Source organism: Podarcis pityusensis (assembly GCF_964106645.2).
Source record: "Podarcis pityusensis genome assembly, chromosome: 12".
Classification (NCBI taxonomy): domain Eukaryota; kingdom Metazoa; phylum Chordata; class Lepidosauria; order Squamata; family Lacertidae; genus Podarcis; species Podarcis pityusensis.
In genome coordinates, this window is record NC_138037.1 from 23698579 (window position 1) to 23723087 (window position 24509).

The 24509-nt window shown below is 42.4% G+C and overlaps 1 protein-coding gene and 1 long non-coding RNA gene across 3 annotated transcripts in view; both read right to left on the reverse strand.

Moving 5' to 3' along the window:
* Nucleotides 1-24509, reverse strand: part of PLXDC2 (plexin domain containing 2) — a 231684-nt gene that overhangs the window by 173313 nt on the left and 33862 nt on the right. The gene's annotated exons all lie outside the window — the stretch shown is intronic.
* Nucleotides 11038-24509, reverse strand: part of LOC308459328 — a 33244-nt gene continuing 19772 nt past the window's right edge. Inside the window, exon 3 of the long non-coding RNA XR_013978008.1 lies at nt 11038-11103. This is a non-coding gene — a long non-coding RNA (uncharacterized lncRNA). The remainder of the gene's footprint in view (nt 11104-24509) is intronic.

Genomic DNA, 24509 nt, shown 5'->3' on the forward strand with positions numbered 1-24509 from the left:
ATGTAGCCAGAAGTGTACTCCGCCAATCCTTCCCTCCTTGAAGTTTTTTCCTAGCCATGACCCGGGACAATGTAGTGATGTAAACCTATGTGAATCAGCCTGAAAACAGAGAAAGCTGCTTCCAAATGCACTGTGGGGAGTGCATACACACTTTTAAATTAAGGGGGTAAACCTACAGTGTAGGACTTATTATTAATGTTAGGAGTATCTCTTGCTTCATTTTGGGAGGGGGAGGAAGTGGAAAGAGGGAGGGAGGGGTTTTACAAATGCTTGAAAAGGGAGGATTTGAGTATTCTGTCTTAAAATCCATAAATGGAAAAAATGAATACAATGAATATAGGTTAACAATCTAGACATATTAAGCTTTTGTTTGGAAAATATCTGTGGCTTCTGCTCTTTTTCCTTGTCCTCATATTTGAAGTCAGGGAAGAATGTTCCCTCAGATCAGACTGGCAAACCTGGGTGGTTTGTCACACTGCCCATCACATTTTCCAATTATGTTAATACCTGTATGTAATTCAGCTGTGGCATTCCAGAGAATATAGTCTGTGTAGTCTTCAGAGCTAAGCAGCCAGAGGTATCTCTCAACTGTATTAGCTTTACAGCCTTCCTATGTTCTTCCCTGATTGCAGCCTGACAGCTTGTTTCAGCTCTCACAAACATTTAATGTTTATTCATGTTCCTGCTGAAGTCCATGATTAAGTAAGTCAAATATTGACACCAACAAAAGCAGGACCCGGCTCACACCTCCATCCCAGAATTAACCATGAACTCATTAAAGAACACGTGTCTTTCAATTAAAGGCAGCACACAATTCACCCTGAGGAAAATGTCAGGTGCCAGTAAAAGGCTATTTTCAAGGAGGCAGAACACTACCAGAAAATAGCTAGATTTCCAGTGGTGATATATGCAGCTATAACTTTGTGAGCCAGAATCAGTGTTGGACAAGAGTTCCTGGTTTGTAAGTTAGCAACTGCATAGAAACAAAAATCCTGATCCATCTAGGGTGGCTAGTTACACAGCACCGGAACTAGGGAAATGGGCTGCACTTAACGAAATTATACTGGGAGTACATCCATTGAAATGAATAGACCCAAGTGAGGTATGTTCAATAATTTCATGGGTCTGCTCTGAGTTTGATGATGTTGGAAGAAACTCCATGCCTCACTAAAAAAAGAGAGAGGTATTTATAAAATTTTATAATCTAAAAGTCTAGGTATTTATAGATTTATAAATAATATATAATACCTATATGAAAAATGCAGTACAGTAGGGAAGACTGTGACCAGGCTAACCTGCATTCTTGTTCAGTTTACTTGCCAGGTTCTGACTGTTGATAGACAAATCTACGGTTGCTCTCCTATTCTTTCCTCTCTTTTATTCTTTCTTTCTTTCTTTCGGCTGCCCATCACCTCCCACAGTAAGACACCCAGGCAGATGATGAGGCAGTTGCTGTGCCAACAGATCCTGCCCCATCAATGTAAGGTAGGAATGCTTGGACCATGTTTTGATTTTCATTCATTCACTCCATGCTGCCCCTGGGCCAGTTGTGCTCTGTTTATGAATTCTAAACTATAATTTGGGCTGAGGTTGTGTGTAGAGTGATGCTCTTCCATGAAACATGCCGTCCATTCAGAAAACCAGTGAAGCTGAAGCCGTATAACCAAAAACTGAGCCACAACAGAAAAAAGATACAATAGCTGCAAATTTCCACTGGCATATTACCAGTCATCACAATAAGCCCTGCTAACACTTTTTTTATGTATAGAGAGAGCGGAAAACGGAAAATGTAGCTCCATTTCCCTTTGCTCTCATGCTGGGAATATCAAGTGTGCACTGGCGACTGAAGTGAATTGATTGTTCTGGCTTATAAATGCATTTACTTGTTATAGCTGCATTGGGTTTTAACAATACCGAATACTATTGTGTGTGCCTCCCACCCCAGGAAAAAAAAATCATAATCCTTATATATACAGAACAGCACAAGGATTAAGGATAATGTGAACTGCCTTGTGATTTAAAAAATAAATAAATCACACAACCACCTGGGCATCATGCTTGTCACAGCAAAAGCTTCTACAGGCTATATAGTAAAAGTAAATCCTCCACACCAAACTCTATGAAAGCCTATCAAAAAAGCATGACTGGCGAGATATGATTGTGTTTGTCAGTCACATCAAAAGCTGGATTATTACTGCGTTTCACAGTGATGAAGGTCAGCACAAAACCCGTTAGTGGATAAAAACAGACCCAAGTCTTCCAACACCGCAGGAACGAACCAAGCTTCAACTACAGCATTCACTACGATGGGCAGACCAGCCAAACCTCAAGCGATGGAAACAGCAAAGGCAAGAAGACGTCTGTCATTTCAGTGACTCCATGAATGCAAGCATTATTTATTAGTGCAACTCGATCGCAGCTGCGTTCTATACACAAAACAAACACAATGTTTCCTTCCACATTAACCACGCTTTCAAATTATATTAAACCTTGTACAAATATAACTGGAGCAGTCACTATGCCTTTAAAACAGCCGTATTTACATGAATTACCATAATCAGTATTCTACTGCCTGGTCACAAGATGGCACCATCAGTGCCACCAAAAGAATACAAATGTTTTAATATTGGTGAACCAAAGGCAACTAACTAGCTTATCTCTCTGTTTCTGTGTCTCTCTCAGAACCTACCTGTCTTGCAAGGTTGCTGTGAAGATAAAATAGGGGAGATCATGGCTGCCACCCTGAGATAAGTATGAGAAAGACAAGGATAAACAAGCAGTGTCCCTCTTGTGATGCATGCCCATCCTCCTCTCTTCTTCCAACCACACTCAACCCAGAGCAGAAAGGATGGGGGTAGAAGGGGACTTTCCAAACATCACTTCCAACCTGGGCATGTGAGATGTGCCCTTTGTCATGGCACTGTTCCCAGACCTCATCTCTCAGCTGTGATGAGGCAACATACTGGGGCACACGAGATGCTACCCACTGCTGGAGAAAGGAGGAGGAGAACAGGCATAGGCAAACTCGGCCCTCCAGATGTTTTGGGACTACAACTCCCATCATCCCTGACCACTGGTCGTGTTAGCTGGAGATGATGAGAGTTGTAGTCCCAAAACATCTGGAGGGCCGAGTTTGCCTATGCCTGGAGTAGAGACTATTCCATGCTATAGCTCACCATTCAGACACCACCACCAGGTGAGCAAGAAATGGGAGAACTCAACTGTTGCATTTTTCTATGTGGAAGGACTGTGGCTCAGGGGCAGAGTGTCTCCTTTGAAAGCCCTGGTTTCAATCTCCAGGTAGGTTTGCAAGAGGACCCTGTCCAAACTCCTAGAGAACTGCTGCTAGTCAATGTAAACAATTCTGAGCTAGATGAAGCCATGGTCTGATGTGATGTAAGTTTACATGCACAACTGCATTGCTCTTTGTTGTAGGAAAAGGATGGGCCTGAGTTAAATATGGATAATAAGAAAAATGAAGAACCTTCAGGACTTTTTTTCGATCTCATTGATGTTTTTTCTTCAGGAGGCAGTGGCTTTCCTTAGAATATCAGCTGATCCAGTTGCCCTCTAATGTTTGGGAAGAGGAAGTCTTGCCAAAGAGAGAGGGACTCTGCTTATTTAGTGTAGCCAGCAACAATCCCATAGCCTGTAGCCAAAGAAGACATTTCTGTTCAGTAAGACTAGTTTCCATTTTGCTCAGTGGCTTAGTGCACTTGGCATTACACAGCTTGAGGCAATCCGAGCCAAAAGAATAAAGCGCAAGAGTCACCACAGCTAACAAGCTTTACTTTCCCTCAAATGCCTCACCCAAACCAGTTGGCGACACCTTTTTTTTAAAAAAATGAACTTCTCACTCGCTCTCATTTTCTTTACTCATCGCAGCCAAACTTCAATTTGGAGTCTTGCTGGGAACAGGAACATGTGCGTTCTTAAGACCACCAAGACACAGGAAAAATCATGGCAGCTGATGTGTTGGCGGTTGTCACTCATTTGCAATAATCCATAAAAATGGCAGATGGAAACAAGCAGACCAATCTACTCCTGATATTCTAAAAAGGCAAGGGCCAAAAACTAAAAATCAGTTTCTATGCCAAAGTTATTTGAGGGACTGGATATAAACATAATTATGTGCGTGTCATGGTGTAATTTAACTATTCCTATACAAAGGATTTAGGCTGACTCACCAAGAATGGTTTTAATAAATGGCTACATAATTTCTTAAACCCCAGCAAAGTGTTAAAGCTGCTCTTCACGAAAAACTGGCAGTTCAATTGCTTGTTAATACGGCAAGTGCCAAGGAGTATGCTCCAGTACCCAGCAGAGATCAATAACCAGCAAATCAAGAACTCGGGCTTGAAAAATGGAAATCTACTATTCTCTGCTAAACATTGGATTGATTGGTATCATTTTCCAATACTCTATTTTTTTTTAAAAGCGTACTTGGCACCCACAGCATCGCAATAAACCCAATCCATCATCTGCCGCTCTTTCCTCTCCCCATTTGCAAAGCTGTTAACTTCACAAAGGTCACCAAACAATAGAGAAAACTACGAGCGGAGCCAAAACAACAAACGGTACAAAGGATCATTTTATTTACTTGGGTGGACACATTAATGAATTTTGCTTAGTCTGGGAAAAGGCACAGTGCAGCCCTGGCAGAACTTGCCGCGTACAGAGAGTGATGCAAGAGCTTTGCCAGTAGATTGTACGGTAAATGGTAATTAAGCAATTAAACATGAAAACAACGTGCGCCAGGTTGAACTAATGCTGCCTTCTTCCTCTCACAACTTCTTCCGCCTCAGAAGTTGGTATACAGTGGTGCCTCGGGTTACATACGCTTTAGGTTACGGACTCCGCTAACCCATAAACAGTACCTCGGGTTAAGAATTTTGCTTCAGGATGAGAACAGAAATCGTGCTCCGGTGGCCCGGCGGCAGCAAGAGGCCCCATTAGCTAAAGTGGTGCTTCAGGTTAAGAAAAGTTTCAGGTTAAGAACGGACCTTTGGAATGAATTAAGTACTTGACCCGAGGTACCACTGCACTTCCAAAATGGCACATGCCCTGTTTGGTTAGACCAGAGTCTTGCAATTGTCGGAGGGAAACTGGCCCGACTCTCTGGCCCCACACAGGGCAAGACTGCCTTTGCCCTGATCTCCCTTCCTCAACCCTCCTTAACTAGACGCTGACCCACACGCCCTACTATATGCGAGCCCTCTGTGTGCACGCAATTTCCATGAGAATTGCAGACTCTTCTTCAGTGCCTGCAGCTTACTCTATCATGAAAGCATTCTCTATTAAATCCTCTGCTCTCTCACTCTGCAAAACAACTGCCTAATACTTGAGTTGTTTCCTGTTGTTGTTGGGTTTTGTTTTGTTTTTTGCTCCACTTCAAAAGTCCTCCGTTGTACCTGCTTCTCTTCAACTCCGTTTCACCTCTGCAAGTTCACCGCTCTCCACCTTTAATTTAATTTTATTTTTTAAAGAGTGAGGGAAAGAAATTGGACAAGCAGTGTGTTACGTCCAGGCACTTGGCCCATTTTATGCCACTATGCAGCTGAAATAATAGGAGATGGCTACGGGGGTGAATTCTCGTCTAAGGCCACAGGATTATCCATAGATATGAAAGGTCAGCGTTATTGGTATACAAGAGTGTGTGTTTCTGCATTGATTTATTTTTACAGGCTTTTCTTAGGGCTCCAACAATTGTGGAGACCTACCAGGAGGAAATGTTCCCCCAGCCACTTCTGCAGCTACCTATCATTATGTGAACACCTACTGGACGAGATAAATGTTTAAAAGGACAAGATGATTACTAGCCTATCAACAGCTTGCAACTTCTAAAATAAATTGTCTGACCTAAGGTAGACCCAAGATAAACCCAGAAGGGTAAAGTGAATGCTGGTGCTTCCTTCTTCATTATTTACTCCCTCTTTTTTGAACAATATTGCCTTTTTTTTTTTAAGCAGAGTTCAAATGTGAAAATGCAAAAAAAAAAAAATAAATCTAAGACATAAATAGATACTCTTAAAAACCTGAGCCGTTGATTGTACCTAACCTGACCCCTGGTGCCCTCACAGGCCCCCATCTTCAGTCTGCAAAGCAATGCCATTTTGCTGTGATAAATGGTCACTTCCCGCAGCTAGCACAAACTGCACGACAGACGGTGCTTCCCAAAGCCATCTTTTATCTCAAGTGTTTTAAAGAGAAATGTTTCTCTCTCTTTTTCTTATCTGGAGGAGAGATGGGGAGGGGGTGGGGAATCAATAACAAAAAGGCTTCAAGAAACCTCAGTATTTTCTGTCTGGCCGGGGCAAAACAGGCAAATATGAAATAAAATATACAGTCAGGAAAAAATATCAAAAGAAAGATAACTTCCCAAGGATGGTATTCAACTAAGTTTCAGTGGACACACTGAAATTAACCAGCCTAATTTAGTACTGATCATTAATCTCAGTGCGTCTACTTTGAGTTAACTTAATTGAATACCACCCCAAGTGTTTGACCGCAGGGACCTGTTTAAGCTAACGTGTGAATGAGAATATTTTAAACCAGTGGTTCACAACCTATTTGAAACAAATACAGTGGTACCTCAGGTTAAGTACTTAATTCATTCCGGAGGTCCGTTCTTAACCTGAAACTGTTCTTAGCCTGAAGCACCACTTTAGCTAATGGGGCCTCCTGCTGCTGCCGCGCCGCCGCCGGAGCACGATTTCTGTTCTCATCCTGAAGCAAAGTTCTTAACCTGAAGCACTATTTCTGGGTTAGCGGAGTCTGTAACCTGAAGCGTATGTAACCCGAGGTACCACTGTATCGGATTGGAATAACTATTGACCCGTCACTCATATTCCCTTCTTAATGAAGGCGGTGGAGGGAGTCATAGTGACAAAGCTGCAAGCATTCTTGGCTGAGGCAGATTATTTAGATCCTTTCCAGTCTGGGTTCAGGCCTGGCTATTGGACTGAGCTGACCTAGTTATGCTATGGGATGCTGCAGAATACTAATTTATCCCCTATCTGTATGGGAATGGTCATTACGAGTTTTGAGGCAAGGTGACACCAGTATGCTGATGACACTCAAGCTCTCTTTTTCCATATTATATGAATCAGGTGAGACCGTGTGGGCACCAGACTGATGCCCAGACACAGAGTTAGGACGAATGAGGGAATGTAAGTGGAGCTTGAATCTTGGCGAGATGGAAGCACTGTGGGAAAGTGGTTCCTGAGTCTGCTATTCCTTTCAGAGAGCTACAATTCCCAGAGTTCCCTGGGAAGAGCGATTGATTGTTAAGGCATTTTGAAAGTTATAGCTCTGTGAGGGTACTGGGGGTCTCTCAACAACTCTTAGTACTCTTAAACCACAGTTCTTAAAATTATTTTGAGGAAGACATGACTGTCTAAAGTAGTATCACAGTACTTTAAATGTATGGTGTGAATATAGCCAGAGTTTAAGGAGCCCCAGCAGCTTCTGAAGAATATCCAGCACTAAGGCTGCGTGTTTTGCTTTTTTAAAACCTCCCAGTTTTGTTTGTACAGCTATGAGACAGCAGAAGAATGTGGTAACAAGACACTTAAGAAGTGGCCAGTAAAAATCAAGAGCTGTTTTGGATTCTCGTTATCGATTAGGATTTTTAGGCCATCACTTCAATTTATGGAAGTGCTTCTGTCTATTTGACTGAAGATTGAGTATCACTTTCAGTAAAGTGTCTAGCAAACCGCTATGCCAATATAGGTAAATCAAGTGAGAGGAAATATCACACAGCCTTCCATAATTTGGAACGGAGTTATTTTGCAGCTGGGGTGAACAGCATCGTCGAGCATTTTGGCAGTATGTTCTTAATGCCTACCATTTATGATCTCAATTTAGGGTGCAAGGTAGCAATCCTTCTTTCTCACGTAATTAAACCTTGCTCGAAGAGGTATGCCTCATTTAAATCAATGAGCCAAGGACTGGGGGTGAGTGACAGAAATGCATATGCAGGAAAAGGTCTCGGGGAGGCATGGAGATGAAAACAGAACAGACTGTTTTCCAACACATTCATTTTAGCAAATTATGATTTACAGATGGAGAGTCACACTCTTCCACACATGATGCATGGGTGACCTACACATTTACTGAGCATATGCCTCTGACACAAGGCTGAGTTTAGAGTCAATTGTAAACAGACAATAACCTCTGATGGCTTAATTGTTCAACACAGAGCACTTTCCTTACTGGAGACAAGAAGAAGGCTAAAAAGAGACAGATATCAATGTGAAGAGCCAAGAAAATGCTACATGTTCTATAGCAGCAGAATGTAGCCTATTCAAAACCAACAACACAGATATAAATATTTATTACAGCAATAAGAGAATCACTGCAGTTTCTAATTATGTGTGTGTTAAGTGTAACACTATAGTATTTAAGATTTAGCCAGGAAAATCTATTGATTCCAAAAGAGGGTCTAATAAAGCATAAGGATTAGAAGATTTAGCCTGCAATAGCAGTATTGTAAACACCCGTCACAAATATGGGAGCATTAGGAGCTACCTAGAGACTGGAGAGAAATGGGACAGGAAGAGCTCAGTGACAGACGCTTTGCATGCAGAAGGTTCAATCCATAGCAATGCATTTTGTAGGTTCAATCCATAGCAATGCATTTTGTAGATGTGCTGTGCCACTGTCTAGAGGCAGTGATGGACTGGATAAGAGCCAATAAACTACAGATGTATTCCAAAAAGACAGAGGTACCATGGATAGGCAGTTCTCAAGGTCAGAAATTGGGGATATGACCCATTTTGGATGGAGTTGCAGTCACCATGAAGAAACATCCTGCCCTAGCAGGAGACCACAGGAATACGGATGGTGCTGTGGTCTAAACCACTGAGCCTCTTGGGTTTTCTGATCAGAAGGTTGGTGGTTCGAATCCCCGCAACGGAGTGAGCTCCCGTTGCTCTGTCCCAGCTTCTGCCAACCTAGCAGTTTGAAAGCACACCAGTGCAAGTAGATAAATAGGTACTGGTGCAGCAGGAAGGTAAACAGCATTTCCATGCACTCTGGCATTCGTCACGGTGTCCCGTTGCGCCAGAAGGGGTTTAGTCATGATGGCCACATGACCCAGAAATCTGTCTGCAGACAAACGACAGCTCCCTCGGCTTGAAAAGTGATGAGCGCAGCAATCCCATAGTCACCTTTGACTGGACCAAACCGTCCAGGGGTCATTTACCTTTTTTTAACCTTAGCAGGGGACCTTCCAGATAAGCAAGGCTACTGTGGACACAGACAGCAGCAACCTCCAAAGTCACGCTCCAGAGAAGCAGTGGCTCCAAAAAGGGCAGTCTAAATTTTGGCTCCTGATAAGCAAAAGGTTAAGATCAGGTCCATGCACCGTACTGGTAGCAAAACACTGCTCCAACAAGCTCACCCAGCCTTACTCGAGGCTTTTAAGCTAGAGCTACCAGAACCCTACCCTGAGCCCAGCTGCGGCCTCTTAAGAGGCTTCTGTGGAGAGTATTCCTCCCGAGGAAAGCCTTACTCCTGAGTAGCCCTTTACTCTTCTGCCACCAGGCACTCCTGACTGTGAGGGTCTCAGTCTGCCTCTTGAGCTGCTGGTGGTCGTTCTGCATCATAGGCCCAGCTCCTTTTCTGCAGGAAAGGATCCTTCCCTGTCTCCCTGGAGCATCCCAGATTTTCCTCAGCTGTTGGTTTGGGATGTTTCCTGGGGAGCCAGATCATCCTAAAAAGAGAAATAATCTGACAGGAGCATTGCTACATAGCTTGGGGACAATCCACTGATCTTGGTGGCAAGGAATGCATCTTCTCACCTCCAGATGTTTTCTCTTCTTCTAATAATTTATCATTAAATTTATATTCCTCCCTAAGGAGTCCAGGATGGCAAACAACAAGTGATAGAACAACAAAAGAGCTCCACTTAAAAGTCTTGCTGGAAGTCAAAGGTCTTCAGTAGGTGCTGAAAAATCAACAGAACCATCACCTGTCTAATATTCATGGGGAGGGAATTTTGAAATGTAGGTGCTACAGCACTAAAGGCCCAGTACCTACATGGTGTGGAATGACCTCCTAACAAGATGGTATCAGGATCTTGCAGAGCACAGTGATCAATTGCGTATAGAAGGGGTGAGATGATCTTTCAAATATCCTGGTTCCAAAATGTATAGGGCTTCATACACCAAAATTAGCACTTTGAACTTAGTCCAGTAGCTATTTGGCAGACAGTGCAATTCTTTCAGCAGTGGGGTAACAGGCTGACAATATCCTGCCCCACTGAGCAGTCAAACTGCCACATTTTGCACCAGCTGAAGCTTCCGGACAAACCTGAAGGGCAGCCCTACAGACAGAACATTGTTTTGAGAGCAACTGGAACAGAATTGCAGCTGTTGACCATTTCTTTGCAATCCTCTTGCAGACCATTTGAAACCAGTTATGAAACGGATTAGAACCTCCAGTTCCATTGACACTCTATATGTTGGTGGAGTGTCTATGTGCGTGGGGAGAGAACCTGTAGCCTTTAGATAGGATTACAGCTCCCACTTTTCCTGAACACTGGCCATGTTTGCTGTAGCTGATGAGAGTTGGACAACAGCACCTGGAATGCAATAGTGTCGGTCTAAGTAAACTCTAAACAACAACCAATGGTTCTTTTCCCCTCCCCCAAACTTACAGATGTTTCCTCCCAATTAAGCAGCTGCATTACTTCATTGTCTATCACAAAAACAACAAAAACAAATGCTTGGTCTTTTAATGCATTGAAGTCACAGTCTTACCAAATGAAGGAAAACCCACAAACTGCATGAATCATCCCATTCTCGTTGTTTGTTCTTTCTCAGATTTTGGCAACACTTGATCAAGACATTAGCGACAGCATCACATTGCTCATTCAATTAGATTCCATGTGCTGCATACAGAAGCAGAGAGGGCACATCACACCTATGCAAGGCATGCCGAGAAAGCATTTTGTTTGTCTAAACTCTTCCCCTTCAGCATATTTAAGTTGGAGAGTGAATTTTCACTGATTAGAATTAACTCTTTATCCTGCCTCCTGCCTAGAGCTCCACCCAAAAGGTTTCTTCTTGCAGATTTTCAGTGATCAACAGGCCATGCGCTCTAGAAATACCAAATCAAAATAACAATATTTTAAGTATTAATGATAAATAAGTCAGTAGAAAAACCCTATCCTGCAAAGCTGCTACATGGGTGCATGCCAACACGAAAGATCACATTTATTATTGCTGCTCTTGTTGCTGTTATTTTCTATAACCCTTAATGCAAAAACAGGATTCTAATCTGTTTACAATGTGGAGAAATACAGTGGAACTTCGGTTTTCGAACATAATCTGTTCTGGAAGACTGTTCAACTTCCAAAATGTTCGAAAACTGAGGATCAATGGGCAGTTGGCAAAATCCATTAAAAAAATGGAAAAACACACAGCGGAAGCAGTTCGGCTTCCAAGGCGCGTTCGAAAACGGAAGCAATTACTTCTGGGTTTTCGGAATTCGGGTTCCGAATTGTTCGTCAATGGAGGCGTTCGAGAATCGAGGTCCCACTGTATCCTGAATGGATCCGTTAAAGCAACACAGTAATGTGTCTGTGGTACCTTAAATATATCCTGTCACAACTAAAGAGCTAGATTATTACTCAACACTCAACCCCTTTCCCTCTCATCTTGACGCCTTTAAATCTGGCACCTTCATAACATATATATATTTAGGTGCCAGGAGAAAACGTTCCTCTATAACTTTGGCTGATTAACATTCTATGGCCTTTTAAATGTGTTTGTAGGAAGGGGGTTATTGGGTTTTAGCTGGTTTGTCTTATTATGTTCTCATTTTGTATTTTTATGTTGTGAACTGCCCTTCATCTTCAGATGAAGGACAGTATACAAATGAAATAAACAAATAAATAAGGTTTGCATTTGGCTTGTATAAAAAAACACCATACTGTTAACATTAACCACGGTTTGTCTAGTTCGGATAACATGACAAACCGTGGTTAAAGGAGTTAAATGAAAGTGAATGCTTCCAATTCCTTTATGCCACACCAGCATAGAAAGAGGGAGTGGGGACACTGCAGCTCATTCTAATCACACTAAATTATGGTTTAGCATGGCATCCAACTCAGGCCACTAAGTCCTAGTAAGTTTCACATCCTAACTCACAAATAGACCAATTATAAATTGGAAACTTCTGATTTACCCTGGTGTTTAAAGGGAAACATGCCAAGGCTGAAGCCTTCACTGTTTAGGAGAGTTACTTCCTAATCTCACATGCCTGTGCCCAGAGTCTTTTCTATACTATTATACATGATCTGCACATGCCCCAAAATGCTGTTCTTTACTACTTCACATTTTACATGTAATCAGGACCTCAAAAAAAGAAATACCACAGATTGTCCAACCTCCAACACGGAGCAATCTTGGACTGTGATCAACTCGTTTGTGCTAAAGCTGTCAGTGATTACTAAACAATTATATTAAATTAGCTTCCACAATTAGCAGTCAGTGAAAGCAAACAGAAGTGAATTTAACATATGGCGTTCTTCGCAATTTCTGCAGAAAGCTGGGGGAGACTGATAAATATGCCACATAATAATAATCTGCATTCCGAGAGAAGCTTGGAAACCAGCAAAGTTTCACAATTAAAATAATTTTGCCTCCTCTCTGTCAAAAAAAAAAAGTTGCGGTTAACAACCATTTATGCTACATTGGTTTCCTATCCTGAGGTGAAGAGAAGTCATCTTCTTGAAGATCTTTTCAACAAACACTGGGGGTGGGGAACAGGCTTTGAAAGGTGGTCTAACACACTACCAAACCAAAATGCTTATACTGTAAAGGATGCACTACTCTAATACAGTGGTACCTCGGGTTAAGTACTTAATTCGTTCTGGAGGTCTGTTCTTAACCTGAAACTGTTATTAACCTGAAGCACCACTTTAGTTAATGGGGCCTCCTGCTGCTGCTGCACCACCGCCACACGATTTCTGTTCTCATCCTGAAGCAAAGTTCTTAACCCGAGGTACTGTTTATGGGTTAGCGGAGTCCGTAACCTAAAGCGTATGTAACCCGAGGTACCACTGTACAACAGAATCCCTTGCGTCAACTGAAAGTCAATTTGTAACAAGATTTGACTCTGGAGATTAAGATCTCCCAGGAGGAACAGCTTGCATTGGAACATAGGTAGCTGCCTTATACAAAGTCGTAAAATCAGACTTCCGGGGTGGCGCCACCGGCAATGGCGGACTCCCTCTGAATTGGAGGGACCAGCTCCGCATGAAACGGGTCTTTTCCACTGCGGCGTAGCGGGGACCCTTCTGGAAATCACAGGCGGATGAAGCCTGTGACCGTGGGACTCGGCGGGCACCCTTAGTGCCCCCCCAACCCACAAAGGAACCCACAAACGGGCTCCGAAGTGAAGAGGGGGAAGTGGCGCGGTGCTGTGAGTCAATCGCTTTTTCTGCGGAGTGAAGCCGCATAGTCGTTGCCAGAGAGCGCTGCCTTTTTCCTGGGACAATTTGGCATTTAAAACAACCAACCGTGAGTACTGGAACATTGAATATTTGGACTTCAAATAAGAACTGGCGAAATAAAAAGGAATTTGGACTTAAAAATTAACCCTAATTTGGTACTGAAACGGGAAGGTTTAAACAGGAAGTCACCCTTCCGTTTCCTCGTAGTCAGAATAAAGCAAAGACAACGCAAACTAGAGCCTTAAAAATCGCTTTTAAAGGATCAACTTTCATCATTTAAAATCGCTGAACCCCCCTTCGGTAGCAGGGGAAGAAGGGGAACCTTTTCTGAGCTGCTTAAACCTGCAGAAGTGAATCTAAAGCAAAGTAATTTTCCACCATCCTGACCCTGGAGCGGGGTGTCAGAATTGCCGTTTGAAGCTCATTGACCAGAAACAAATGTCTTTGACAAATAGTTAAAAGAAGAGAAACATTGTGATTCCATTGTTTCCCTTTGTCTTTTAAAAGAACAAATATGGACAAAATATCTTAAAAAAGAAACTTTGTTGCTATTGTTTTCAAGAAAAAGAACAACCAGAAGTTTTTCCCCCTAGTGGGGAACTGTGAAATTGTAACTAATTCCTGGGAACTTGCAGCTGTCACTGATTACAACTGTGGGAAAGGATTTGTGACCTTGTAGGACAATGTCTTCAGAAGCACTGTTGGGTGCTTTCTGTAAAATAAATGCCCTATTGGATCAGTTAAGTCAGAAGACAGATTTCATGACTAATGCGGCCAGAACCTTTGAACAGGTAGTGGGAAACTATATGGAGCCCACCCAGGAATCAAAACAGGAGCGTGCCATGACAGAACAACTGAAAGAAGAGGACCTTGCTGAATCTTGGGCGCCAGAGACGGAGGGAGCTGCGGCCCAGCAGGAATATAAACTCTTGGATTTGATAAATGAACTTGGAAAAAATCAGACTTGGAAAGATAAAATCTGGTTTGGTTTGGAAATGGGGGGTTGGATAGACCCCCCTTTACAGGGAGATTTGGACTTTTCAAGTCTGGAAAGGGGCCGCCAGATGTTTGGAGCTTTGGGGGCTCTCAACTTTGAAGGGAATCTGGAGCATGCTTGTAAATACTACATCGAGCTTATCCTGGACTATGGAAAAGGGATCGTCTTGCTGAAAAGGGTCAAAAACACTACCAAGCTGGAGTTCCCACGAATAAAAGGGAAATATAAAGAAGAGGTACGAAAGGAACATGGAAGAGACTTGAGGGCCTCGGATATAAGATTGCCAGGTTAATGTGCTAGATTAATAGGATAAAAAGGACTGACAAAACCCGGGACCAGGAGGAAGGGACGTTGGATGAAGACTGGATTGCTTTTTTCTTTTATTCTTATCATTAGGACTGTTTTATAAAATTGATGAATGTTAGGAAAATGTTGAAATGAAACTATTTGGCTCTTATAAAAAATGTTTAAAGAACTAGGTAAGAATGTTATGGTTTAGGAGAAGTTGGTAAAAATTAAGATTTAAGTTTTAAACTTTAAGGTTTTCTATAAGATAAGATGAAAATAGATCAAGGTAATGTGATGACAGAATACTATGAATTATGGAAAGGATTTGCTGTGATTATTATAAAACAGGATACAGGAAAAGGGAGGAGGTGGAGGTCAAGGAAAGAAGGTATTGAAAGTGGAGAATTGGAGAATGATGGTTTTATTTTTTTATTTTTTTCTGTCTTGTTTTTTCCTTTGTGTAATTTTTTTTAAAAAAACTCTTTTTTCAATAAATATCATTTAAAAAAATATATATACAAAGTCGTAAAATCATAGAATTGTAGAGTTGGATGGGGCCATGAGTCCAGTCCCCTTCAATGCAGGAATGGGCCAATGGGTCAGTCCAATGGGCCATCTAACTTGGTACTATATACACTGGCTGGCAACAGCTATCCGGGGTTTCAAACGGGAAGTATACGATGATATACAATATCTTTATTGTCATTGTCCCAAACAGAACAATGAAATTGAAAATCTACATAAAACATTCAAAAACCCCTAAAAACTCTGAAACCCCATTTTAAAATTCAATATACTATAGAGACTCCTTGTGCTGCTTTTAGAACCAGAATTGCATTTGCGTAGAAACTGTTTCTCAGGCAGCTAGTCCTGGTCTTTATAATCCTATACCGTCTTCCAGAAAGCAGAAGCTGAAAGAGATAGTTTCCGGGGTGTGTACTATCCTGCGCTATCTCTGCAGCTTTCTTATAGCACCTGACAGCATAGATTTGATCTAAGGTGGGAAGAGTGCACCCAATTATTCTCTCTGCAGTCTTTACTACCCTGGACAGCATTGGTTTTTCCCTGGCCGTGCAGCTCCCAAACCACACACACAGACCATAAGTTAATACACTCTCCACAGTGCAATGGTAAAATGCCATCAACAGGTCCTTTGAGAGTGGAGAGTGTTGTTGCACTCAGGTCCTGTTTTTCAGCTTCTTCCCTCCAGCACCTGGTTGGCCACTGTGAGAACAGGATGCTGGACCAGATGGGTGTTTGGCCTGATCCAGCAGAGATCTTATCTTTTTAACATGCCTTTTCCTCTTGAAATGTGGTTCCCCTGGCTGGTGCTTCTGAAGCAGGGAGCCCCTCCTGTGCGATTTAGAACTCTGATCCTCTAGTAATACCCCAAAGAGGGATTGTTCAGTCTTTGAAAAGTCTGTCTGTACATTCCAGTCTCTTCACATAAAAATAACAGTGATCAGCACCTTGTCAGTTTGCTTCATCAAGGGCCCAACCCTTTTAAAGTTTAACCTTGTCGGAAAAGCTTGTTTTTAATGCTGCTGGGTGAGAATTAATGCTCACGTTTCAAGTGAATGACTTGAACTACATGAGTGTATATTTGCATGCTAACTCACTGAACATTTGAATTAGATGGTATTAACTCTTCATTACTGACTTGAGAACCTTTCAAATGAGAGGTAAGAACTTAATCCAAAATCAAACATGAGATTACACCAGAGCTGTTCCCAGGCACAGTTTGAGCTGTCTATCCTACAGTGTGCCGGGTGTGGTGATGGACAAAAGGCGCACCACTTAGCAATATTATCTGCCTTCTGATGTACATAGAATCACAGAATTGTAGAGTTGGAAGGGGCGGGACCCTGCAGATCATCTAGTCCAACCCCCTGCAATGCAGGAATAGGCAGCTGTCCCATCCGGGGATCAAACCTGCAACCCTGGCATTATCAGCACCATTCTCTAACCAACTGAGCTATTCAGTCCATGACCATGAACAAGAAAACCCAGTATTTTATTAAGGTAACTGTGTGGAAACATCCACATGTTGTTCTCATGTCAGTCAATGTTCACAGAACCAAACACATCATTTCTTCTAGAAGTCCTCTTGCGATGTGAGTACTGGAAAACTTGCTCCCTGCCTTGCAGGTAATTTTCCATCTGGCCTGGGAGTATGGAGCCCTGACTGATTCCAGCTAAAAAAGAAGAGGCAGCTGACTAGACTCCTGGGCTGGGGTATTGCTTGGGGTGGCTGGGGGGGGGGGGATTGTTGCTTTAAATATATATATATATTGTATCTTTATTTTAGATCTTATTATGATTCATATCAACAACCTCAGATATGCAGATGACACAACCTTGATGGCAGAAAGTGAGGAGGAATTAAAGAACCTTCTAATGAGGGTGAAAGAGGAGAGCGCAAAATATGGTCTGAAGCTCAACATCAAAAAAACTAAGATCATGGCCACTGATCCCATCACCTCCTGGCAAATAGAAGGGGAAGAATTGGAGGCAGTGAGAGATTTTACTTTCTTGGGTTCCATGATCACTGCAGATGGTGACAGCAGTCATGAAATTAAAAGACGCCTGCTTCTTGGGAGAAAAGCAATGACAAACCTAGACAGCATCTTAAAAAGCAGAGACATCACCTTGCCGACAAAGGTCCGTATAGTTAAAGCTATGTATGGAAGTGAGAGCTGGACCATAAAGAAGGCTGATCGCTGAAGAATGGACGCTTTTGAATTATGGTGCTGGAGGAGACTCTTGAGAGTCCCATGGACTGCAAGAAGATCAAACCTATCCATTAATAATAATAATAATAATAATAGTAAATTTTATTTATATCCCGCCCTCCCCAGCCGAAGCCGGGCTCAGGGCGGCTAACAACAGTAAAACAGTACAACAGTACAACACAACACTCTAAAATCATTCATTATAAAATTAATTCAAATCAAACCAATGGCAACCATTGGGCCAGAGTTCCGCGAAGATTGCCGAAGGAGTGAGTCAGGCTGTGCCCTGGCCAAAGGCCTGGTGGAACAGCTCTGTCTTGCAGGCCCTGCGGAAAGATGTCAAGTCCCGCAGGGCCCTAGTCTCTTGTGCCAGAGTGTTCCACCAGATCGGAGCCACAGCCGAAAAAGCCCTGGCTCTAGTTGAGGCCAGCCTAACCTCTCTGTGGCCTGGGACCTTCAAGATGTTTTTATTTGAAGACCGTAAGTTTCTCTGTGGGACATACCAGGAGAGGCGGTCCCATAGGTACGAGGGTCCTAGGCCATATAGGGCTTTAAAGGTTAAAACCAGCACCTTAAACCTGATCCTGTACTCCACCAGGAGCCAGTGCAGCTGGTATAGCACCGGGTGAATGTGATCTCGCAGCGAGGACCCCGTAAGGAGCCTCGCTGCAGCATTCTGCACCCGCTCGAGTTTCTGGGTCAGTCTCAAGGGCAGCCCCACGTAGAGCGAGTTACAATAAGGAAATCAGCCCTGAGTGCTCACTGGAAGGACAGATCCTGAAGCTGAGGCTCCAATACTTTGAGAAGAGAAGACTCCCTGGAAAAGACCCTGATGTTGGGAAAGATGGAGGGCACAAGGAGAAGGAGACAACAGAGGACGAGATGGTTGGACAGTGTTCTCGAAGCTACCAGCATGAGTTTAACCAAACTGCGGGAGGCAGTGGAAGACAGGAGTGCCTGGCGTACTCTGGTCCATGGGGTCACAAAGAGTCGGACACAACTAAACAACTAAACAATAACAACATGATTCATGTGGAAACAGTTTGATTTGGTTGTATACTTTTTGATGTTTTGTTTGTTGCTTATGGCTACTTGGTTATGTTTTGAATTATGCATTTTTTCATATTGTAAGCTGCCTTGAGCAGGGTTCTGAAAGGTGGCACACAAATAAAATTATGTATGTATGTGCAGTGCATTCCCTTGTATGTCTACTCTGAACTAAGTTCTATTAAGTTAAATGGGTTTTATTCCCAAGTAAACATAAACAGGATCACAGCCTCAAGTAAACCTGTTGCTTATTCAAATCATGGGACAAAATAGTATCTCCATTAGCATCCAAACTTTGAGTGCCTCCAGACTGTTGCTATTTTCAGGTGGGATTCAATCACATACCAGCAATTTCTGGTTGTGTAATTACAGCTGATCTAACACTGCTGTGAAACAAACCCGCTCCCCCCCCATAAAAATCTGGCTTTTTGCAATAAGGAAAGTGATGAAGTGATGAGGAAATGCACTGGAAAGTGTGGGATAACATTTGATTGATACAATGTTGTCTAACTTCCATGTGAACAAATTAGAGCAATTGCTCAATAAATAGCTGACATCATCTAACTTGCCTGCAAACTTTTGGACACACAATAAACAGGTTGTCTGCAAGCGACCTTTGCTCTATGCACTGCAGCACATGTCAGCAAGAGGTATGGCTTTATTGATGTTTCTTTCTGCTTAGGCATGCAAATGCCCCTATTCCTCAGAAAAACAGTGTTCATTACAGGAAACCATCATTAAGACACCCATTCGTCAAAGAGCTGGGTGTACATCTCATGAGTAAGTGAGGTTTTGTAGTTTCTCATGATACACTGTACAGTGGTACCTCGGGTTACATATGCTTCAGGTTACATATGCTTCAGTTTACAGACTCCGCTAACCCAGAAATAGTACCTCGGGTTAAGAACTTTGCTTCAGGGTGAGATCAGAAATCGTGCTCTGGCGGTGCTTTGGGAGGCCCCATTAGATAAAGTGGTGCTTCAGGTTAAGAACAGTTTCAGGTTAAGAACAGACCTCCAGAACGAAATAAGTACTTAACCCCACTTCCGGGACAGTGCCATCGGCAATGGCGCTGTTCCTCTGACAGAGAGGAACCCGCTCCGTGAAAATCGGGTCTTGCCGCCGCGGTGAAGGCGGAGACCCTTTAAAAATCCCAGGCGGAGGAAGCCTGGGAACGTGGGATTCGGCTGACACCAGGAGCGCCTCCCCTACTCGCAGGGAAACCCTTTTTCGGGGGTCCAAAGCGACGTGGGGCGAGTGGCGCGGTGTTTTGAATCAACCGCTACTTTTACGGAGTGAAGCCGCACAGCCGTTGCCGGAGAGCGCTGACCTTTTCCTGTGGACAATTGGACTCTAAACAAGTACCCGTGAGTAGAACGGAAAATTGGATTAAGTACTAAGAAATATTTTAATTTGGCACCGAAACGGGAAGGTTCTAAACAGGAAGTCCGCCTCCCGTTTTTTGTAAATAGATGGAAGGAAAAACTTTGTAAGCTAAAGTCTGGAAAGTCGTACATAAAGTTCTAAATTTCCTTCATTCATCACCACCAAAACCCCTCTTGGAAGCAGGAGAAAAGAGGGGGATTTTTGACTGTTTAAGCCTGCAGGAGAGAGAGTAAAGAAAGAAAAATTTTCCACCGTCTCAAACCTGGGAACGGGGTGTCAGAGACAGAAATTTATGGGGAAAGTTCATCGACTGTGAACAGAACGTCTTTTGACAGATAGTAAAAAAAAAAAGAGAGAGAGAGAAATATATTGATTCCAATGTTGCTTCTTGCAATCAAAAGAAACAAAGTATTTGAAAAGTGAAAGTAATTTTTCCTTGTTGGTCCTGCTTTTAAAAGATGGATACAAATAGAAATTGTCTCCTCTAGAGGGAGCTTGTTAATTTGTTGCCGGAGCTGATCTGGGGACCTCACAGCTGTATGATTAGGATCGTGAGACCAGACTCTAACCTTGGGGGGGGGGGGAATGTGTTTACAAGAAGTCTTGGTGCTTGCTCTTTGCAAGACAAGTGCTTTGCTGGAGCAGATGCATGAGAAGATGGATTTGATGACTGTCGCAGTAAAAAACTTTGGACAAACGGCGAATACCCATATAGAAACCATTCAGGAACCAGCCCAGGAATCTGTTTTGATAGGGCAAGCGCAAGGACAGAAGAAAATGGAGGAGGTTGTTGTTGAACCTCAAATAACACAAATGGAGAGACCTGAGGCCTTGCAGGAGTATAAGCCGCTGTTCTTGAAGTTTGAATCTGGAGTGGACCAGGGGGGGTCTGGAGTTGTGAGGGCTCTTAATTTTGGAAAGACTTTGAAACATGCTTTTAAATACTTTCTGGATTACAGTGTGGACTGTGGGGAATGGGACTGTGGGGAATGGGCTGATCTGCTGAGGAGAGATGGAGATACTTTTGGATTGGAGTCCTCCCGAGACCTACCCCCCAATGAGAAAGGAAAGGAAATAAGAAAAAGATCAGCAAAAGATAAAGTAAAGGGCAGGTACAAACAAGAAGAAGACCTGCAGAAGGGACATGGAAAAGATTTAAGAGCCTCGGACATAAGAGCACCAGGTTGATGGATTAGATAGACGAGAAAGGACTGACAAAACCCGAGATCAGGAAGAAGAGACGATGGATGAAGATTGGAAGAAAGTTTCAAAATTTATTTAGAAAAGTATTGTAAAATTAATGAGTATTAGAAAAATGTTGGAATGAAATTATTTGGCTCTAGCAGAAATGTCAAAAAGAATCATGAAAGAATATGTTATGGTTAAGTTTTAGGGCTTTTTAGGTAAGATAAGGTTAAAATAGATTAAGGTAATTAAAATGACAGAATATTGTGAAAGATGGAAAGGATTTGCTGAGATAATTAACAACTAGAATACAAAAAAGGGAGGTGTGAGGAGGTCGTGGAAATAAGTTAATGAAAGTTAAGGATTTGGGAATATTAGACTTGTTTTTTAATTGTTTGTTTATTCTTGTTTTTTGATTTAGATGTATTGTGTGTTTTGTTTTTTTTTGACTTTAGTTTTTATTGATCTGTATTGTTTAATTGTTATGTTTATCTACTTCTTTCTCACTTTTTCTCTTTCTCTTGTTTTTTATTTCTTCTTTCTTTGTAATGTAACCTTAAATTTCTCAATAAACATCATTAAAAAAAAAAAAGAAATAAGTACTTAACCCGAGGTACCAGTGTATACTTAAAAATTTTGTCTCTGAAAAACAGCTAGAATTGTCCTTATATAACAGCCGTTTTGGAAAAGTCATTGCAACCATTTTGCTAAAGCCCAAATCCTTCAGTAGCCCCAGTTACAGATGAAGCAGACCATTGGCCCATCTGGCTCAGTATTGTTGACACTGGCTGGCAGCTCACCAGGGTTTCAGGGAGAAGGCATTCCTAGCCCTACTACCTTTCGCCAATGATTGCATCTGGGACCTTTTGAACATAATGCATGTGCTCTGCTGCTGAGCAACAGTCCTTCTCAGTTACCGACTTTCAAGGCAACAGTCACAAATAAATTACAGTGGTATCTCGGGTTACAAACGCTTCAGGTTACAAACTCCTCTAACCCAGAAGTAGTACCTCGGGTTGAGAACTTTGCCCCAGAATGAGAATGGAAATCGCGCGCTGGTGACGCAGTGGCAGCAGGAGGCCCCATTAGCGAAAGCGCGCCTCAGGTTAAGTACGGTTTCGGGTTAAGAACGGACCTCCAGAACGAATTAAGTACTTAACCCGAGGTACCACTGTAATTAACTGAACCATTAATATATAAGGTCTGGGAAGGAGACAGGTTCTTAGCATACTCTAGGTGAAAAAGTGCCATTTTTAAAAGAGAATAGCAATGATGAAGCTTGTTTGTATTTAAAGAGAAAAAGAGGGAAAGAGAAGAAAATCTAATAAAAAGGGTTTTTAAAAAATCTCCTTGAGCTGTCAAGCTCTAAGGTTTAGCCAGTGCACACATCTTACTAACAATACCTTCCTGGCCAAGGTAGCAACAGAGCATTTTGCTGATGCCATGCTGCTTGCACCCCGTGCCCTGGAGGACCAATTAAGATGGGGCTGCAATGTTCAGACCCAAGTATAGTGTCCAGCTTGATATCTCCCAACAGCACTAAATGTCATCATCTAAGCAGACCAGCTGTCTGTATTCCAACAGCATGAAGAGGGGGATTTTTTTTTGGCAAAACTGATACCAGCTCCACAGCGCTGCAATGTCAGGTGGCAGCTGTTTCAGTGACAATTCCCCAAACTAAGGAGAGTTTCGCACTGGAATGTGTGCAGATGTTTTTGTCAGAACAGCTTCAGCACAAATATCTGCCTTGGCAATAAACAAAAACAAACAAACAAAAAAACAAAAAAAAACCCTTTTATTAGTAATTCTTATCTCTAGTTCCTGGGAAAAGATGTGGAAAATAATTCATTCTGTTTTTATCATGGCTAAAAACCCTTCAATAATTTTTGGTTTATTATTCAATCATCTGCCCCTCTCCCCCCCAAACCTCCTTGAAATATTTCTCCTCTTTCCCCTTTGCTGGCCTTCTAGGAGCATTAGCAAGAGGTAATTATATTTAAATATTTTGCATATTGTCTGACAAGGACTGGAGAGACTCAGGTCCAATTCCCTACCCAGACACAGGCTCACTGGATGATCATGGGCCTGTTACGACCTTTCAGCCTAAGCTACCTTACAGAATTGTTTTGAGAATTGAAAGGTGAGAACCACATATGATCCCTTGAGCAACTTGGAGAAAGAGCAGGGTTTAAACATAATAGTTAAATGCAGCACAATCCTGTACATGTCCACTCAAAAGTAAGTGCTTTGGGGCTGGCCTGAGGAAAAACAGCAAATGGTTTCCCTCTCCTGTCCCACAGACGCCAAGTCAAGGTACACAGTGTCCAAGGCTGGCCAAGTTATCTTGGCACTGAGGCAGATAATCTCGCAAGTGCTGCTTCCATGGAGTAAAGATGCAATTATTAAAATAAATGACAATTTGCTGCGCCTTCATGATTCAGGTACCTCACTATGCCTAATGGGAGAGCCGGCACTGTTCCCTTATTAAAATAAGTACTGTAAGACCCTCCGTGAAACTAAGATGTCCCTTTTATTTACTGCATTCAATCCTGCTAGGATGTCAATCTCTACTGGCCTTTCATTGTGATATCAGTTAAAATAATTTCACTTACATCTTATACTTGACATTTGTATTCCACTAAATAAAGCCATCTGTTAAACATGTGCTTTTTAAAAGCAGAATAACACATTTACACAAATAATGCTCTAAATCTCTAACCCTGTATTCAGGAAAAACTATTTTTTTTTTTGTTAGCCAAATTCCTTGGGCAAAAAAAAGAAAGAATCAAGCAGGATAGGGAGGGTGTAGGTGGAATGCAACTACAAGTACAGTGGTACCTCGGGTTACATATGCTTCAGGTTACATATGCTTCAGGTTACAGACTCCGCTAACCCAGAAATAGTACCGCGGGTTAAGACCTTTGATTCAGGATAAGAAGAGAAATCGTGCTCCGGTGGCACGGCAGCAGCGGGAGGCCCCATTAGCTAAAGTAGTGCTTCAGGTTAAGAACAGTTTCAGGTTAAGAACGTACCTCCGGAACGAATTAAGTACTTAACAGGAGGTACCACTGTACTCTAGGATGACTATTAACTATTATTATTTTTAAATGCATACAGCTTTTCCAAAAATGAGGGAAATTCTAACAAGACACACTGCAGCTGCATGAATGAGAGACTGAACTGTTTAAGGACAGGGAGTCAATATGTCCTTCAGAATTAAACCAAAAAAACTATATGCACTGCAGAATTACAAACCCTTAGTTTTATAGGAAATTAAATTTCAGCATGGGAGGGGGGGGGAGGACAGGTGACCTAGAGAGAGGTGTCACAGTCATCCATATCTGTCTCTTTGCCAGATAGCAGTCGAGGGCCAAAACAGCTAGCTATGGTATGCCACCATTCATACTAAGCA